The sequence below is a fragment of the Adiantum capillus-veneris genome, chromosome 13, assembly GCF_014529385.1.
Source record: "Adiantum capillus-veneris isolate H3 chromosome 13, ASM1452938v2, whole genome shotgun sequence".
In the NCBI taxonomy this organism is placed as follows: Eukaryota; Viridiplantae; Streptophyta; class Polypodiopsida; order Polypodiales; family Pteridaceae; genus Adiantum; species Adiantum capillus-veneris.
In genome coordinates this window covers 105,185,671-105,190,629 of record NC_140943.1, presented here as the reverse complement: position 1 = coordinate 105,190,629, position 4,959 = coordinate 105,185,671, and the positions used below count along the sequence as shown (strand labels likewise).

At 36.6% G+C, this 4,959-nt stretch overlaps 1 pseudogene; it reads left to right on the top strand.

The window, feature by feature from the left end:
* The first annotated feature begins 376 nt into the window (after positions 1-376).
* On the top strand, positions 377-4,066 carry LOC147444570 (uncharacterized; annotated as a pseudogene).
* The last annotated feature ends 893 nt before the right edge of the window (positions 4,067-4,959 follow it).

Below are 4,959 nucleotides of genomic sequence, written 5' to 3'. Positions count from 1 at the left end.
TCGTGCTTCTTTGGTATTCCAAATGGATTCTAGAATCCACTTGAGTCTAGACGTGCTTGTAAAAATATTTGTTTCTTTATCCTTACCATACATACTCTGAAGTTCCAAACCATCATTTTTGTTAAACTTTCTACTAAGTTTTAGATAGCACACAACCCTTTCCTGTATAGGGAGATTCCACAATCCTAAACTCTTATCTTGTTGCATCTCATGGATTCTAAATTACATTTCACTCTTGATATGACTACAAGAGGCTCTTTATAAACCCAGATTCTACACCTTTTATTTCATTGTTTGGCATCATAACACATTCTTATACTTTATTTTGTCTATATGCTAATCTTTCTTTGTCATGATTGTGTCTTTTTTGAAGGTCATGGCATCTCACTTGGAACAATTCAAGCAAGTAAAAGGCTTAAAGTGACTTCAAAGCGGCAAACTTCCAGTCAACCTCAACTAGGTTCAAGCTCATGGGGGGCACTCAGGTACACTAGTGTCTTCTCAGCAATTTCTTGCACCACGAAGCCCATGCCTTCAAGCAACATGACTTTTTAGAAGTCCTCCTAGTTCTTCTCTTTGGGAGCTTCTTTATCTGCAGAACAATTTCCTCGTGAGCCGTCGGATGAGCTCACTAGAGAGCATCACCATCAGGAGCCAAAGGATAAGAGTGTAGAATCCACACCTACAGAAAAAGCAATAACCCTTCAAAGCTCAAAAGAAACAAATATTTGGGGTAATGTTATTGCAAAAACCCAAATATGAGCATGCTTGGGTGTTTTGCATTGGGCGTCCTGGGAATCAAAAGCAATTGATTGATTCAACAACTCCTTTTTTAGTTGTTACGAAACATAAAGGACCTTCAAGTGATGTCAATAAGTTTACTCTTGCTGGGCACATCAATAAAGTACAAGTGCACAAAGCAAAAAATAGAACATACTTTCTCGTTCAGCATAATCACTCAAGTCTCCTTGCTGTTCTTGTTTTATTGAAAGACTTTGAGATCACTGAAGTGAATCCTGTAAGCACAAGAGACTTGATGATTGATGCCATGCAAACATGAGGCTTGGTAAGAATTTAATTTTTCTTGTTCCTTTTTTATCTTTTGTGTTTTAGCTTGAAATATTCAAGGAACTTCATTGTTTATGGTTGTAGACGTTTGGGAGAGCATATAGTGAAGTGATGAAGAGATTTTTTGGCTCAGAGAAGACATCTTCAAGCGGCTACATGGAAGAAGAAGGAGAGGAGGAAGAAAATTCAAGTTCTTCTAGTGATGAAGAGGCTCAAAGTGACATGCCCCCCTCAATAGTGATCCAAACCCCTGCTACAAGCAAGAAACAAAGCAAAAAGTCAGGTAAACCAAAAGAGTCTAAGTTTCTTCCTGAATCAGAGATCATTCCATCTGGTCCTCGTGCCCCTTTACCTGATACAAGAGATTCAATCTCTTTAAATGTTATGAGAGAAAGGGTTAAACAAAATAACATGGTAGATCCTTTGCCCATATTTTTGCCCATAAGTGTAATTGAACGTCCACTTGTGGATCCTTACACAGGAAAACGACCCTTAGAGGTTTGTACAATTATTGAGCAGCATGTTCATAACCTACAAGTCAAAATGAAAAACAAGCCAAATGCCATCGTGTTACCTTGCTTGTTTTGGTGGATAGACAACAGTGTCCTACAAAAAATTCTTGGGTAAAGGCCAATGCTGAGTCCTATAGATATTGTGTTCTTGGGGGCACTCACTCATTGATTGCGAAGCAAGAGCTTGCTGCAGAGTATGAGCATGTGGACACATACAAAATGGCCATGTGTTGGGTGTATGCTGGCTTAACAGATGTGGAGGAAAAGGTTCTTGCCGTTGACAATAACATTGACTCGGACTTTCGTTTGGAGATGTCTTTCATTTAAAAGATAACATTCTTTCATAATGAGTGGGTTGATACCATAAAGCGTGGTGGAAACGTCAATGACAATTTTTGAGTAGCACTTTGTGAAAAGTGTGGCCTTGAAGTGAAAAAGAAAAGTGGTCGTGGAGCAAGTCAAAAGCCTAATACTAAACAGTATGACAACTATTTTCAACTTGCCTTTCGAGATGGAGAAGTTTGGGACTTGCAAGAGGAGATCTTCAAGCTACATGAGCAGGGAAAGCTAAGCAAGTCCCATGCATCTTTCAAAGGAAAAGGTGTCTCAAAAGAGGATTCACCAAAGCCCATCCTCCAATATATGAAAATAACACCATGGAGAGGAATACGTGAAAAATCATTGATTATTGTTGTACTCTCACGTGTGAAGGGTGGAAGCATCTCTCTAGAGCAAATGGGAGAAGAATTTGAAAGGTTTGTAATTATAATGATTTGAAATATTCATTGATGTTTTTCTTTCTATCATGAATAGTATTTCTTTTTGTCTATCATTAGGCAAAAGACCATGTTGCACATGCAAAGAATAATGATTGAAAAATTGAATTGCTCTAATTGGGACGAGGTGGTGTAGTACCATCCAGACTCAGGAAAACCCCATTTGTTGGAGAAGTACATGTTGCTATTTTCAACACGGTGAGTTTTTCCCCTTGGTTATAATTTCTTGTTATTTGGCCAAAAATGACTTTGAATATCTTCTAGTATTGCTTTTGATTATTTTGGAATCTTGTGATAGCCTTCTTACATTACATTTATGTGGCTTTAGATTCCAGAATCCTAAGGTGACCCTTTAGTTTTTAAAATCTTAAATCAATGTCCCAGTTGTGCTGGTTTTGGGTTTGGATTCTAGAATCCCAAGAAAACCATTTGAATTCTGAGATTCAAAGTTCGAGTCTTTTTATTTTGCATGTGCCTCGATTCTAGAATCCCATGGATTATTTAACTTGTGATTTATTTCATGGGTTTTAAAGCTTATTCTTTGAGGATTCTAGAATCCACATAAAAATTATAAACTCAACTCTAGTTAGACTTCAAATTTATCTTTTTTTAATTAAGTCTTTTCATTTTCTCTTATATCTTTGTTGTGTATTCTAGAACAAAGATCCACGGGTTGCCATCAAGTAGATCCCTCTTGACCTTGAACAGTTCTTGTCACGCTGTCATCTTGAGAGGCGAAGGAGACGACAACCCCAAAGCTTTGGAATCACTCCTAGTCTCTCACGTTATATATATTCTGGATAATGTAGATGAGTCTCCATCTCATTGGTGTGTTCATGAAGGCAGGGTTGAAGAAATGAGCACATTTGTTACCCCACGGTCTTACACACTAGCCATTGCAGATGCTCCTTATTATTTTAGTGCCCCAAACTCTGTGAATGATGATGTAAAGTATGGAGTATCTGCCTATAAAAAATTAATAGAGGCTCTTGGGAAAATAACTACTTGTGACTCTTGGTCACTAGTATTTTTTCATGCCCATGATCAAATTACTGCAGCGCAAAAAGCTTTCACTGACTCAAACATGACATGTCAAATGCTAACATGGTAAGTGAAACCTTTGAAGTTTTATACTAGTAGTAAGGTGTTATTTTTTGCTTTCTTCTTACAAGTGAGCTTTTTTTCTGCAAGATAAAGCCAAACATTCATGGATATAAGCTTGATCGCCTTTCTTGGGCTTGTGAGTTGGCTACCATTGGATTTTACTCATCTCTAAGTGTGCAGAGTAAAGGATCATATAATTTTGTGATGAAACCAAATCACACAGATGTTTTTGAGCGACCAGGAGTCTGCAAAATTTCAAAGATACCAGTGCAGATGTACAAGGAGTCATAATTCCATATCAAAAGCCTCAAGTTTTGATGATGGATTAGATTGATTTACTCTCAATGAGAGGAGAATGGGTAATGGACCTCTTTGCAGGGAGAGGCACTAAAACTGTTAGTGCATTGAAGCGAGGCAGAAATGTGGTTGATGTGGGATGTGATCCACTTCAAGTTAAATTTATTGAGCAACGGGTCACAGCTCTTAAGGAGTTACTAGATGAGTTCCAAGAGGTGGGAATGAAAAGCATGGCATCCGATCCTCGCTTCTTTGGTGCATCTGGAGACCCACAACCTCCAATTGGTAGTGAGAAAGTTGGGGAGATAGTTGATCTTGTGGATTTTGAACTAGATAATGTAGAGGTTGAGGAGCAAGCTAGTGACACTCCTCTTCAAATAACTTCAATGGGAGAGAAGACAAGGAATGAGGAACAATAAGATCTTCCCATTCAAGCATAGTTTTTATGACTTTAAACTCATCGAATTATGTTTATGTTCAAAAACTTTACATTTTGATGTGAAGATACTTATTTTGATTTGTTCTTTTTATTATTTGCTTAAATTCTCAATGTTTTCAAGTTTATATGGTATGTGATGGAGTTTCATTGTAAGAATAAAGCTATTTTGAGCTTGCTTGGAGAAAATCCATGCATGCAAGCCCTAGCTCCTCACATTTATCTTGGATGTTCTTCGTATATCTATTGCTTATGTAGTTATGAAAGCATGTCTATGAAATTTGATATGTAGAGTGACAATGTTGGTTAAGGACTACATTAAGATCAAAAAATTTGTTTTTATGGCCAATTTTAGAAACTAGAGAATTGTAGGATGTGCCTATGTTGTCTTTTTATCAAAATAATTAGCTATTTTTAAATATCAAGAATCCATCAAGTAGTGCTATAATATAGTAATATGACAAAAAAACTTTTTTATTAAAAGAAAAAAAACTCTTTTCTATAATGCATTTTTCTACTTAAAAAGTGCTCTTTTTTATGTTGTTGTGAAATTTTGGATGCACCCTTGCAAATGACAACTCACGACTCGTGCTACTCTTTTATGACTTGCTGTTTTTATAGTAATATAGTAATATGACAAAGTAGCTTTTTTATTCAAAGAAAAAAAAACCTCTTTTCTGTAATGCATTTTTCTACTTAAAAAGTGCTCTTTTTTATGTTGTTGTGAAAATTTGGATGCACCTTTGCAAATGACAACTCACGACTA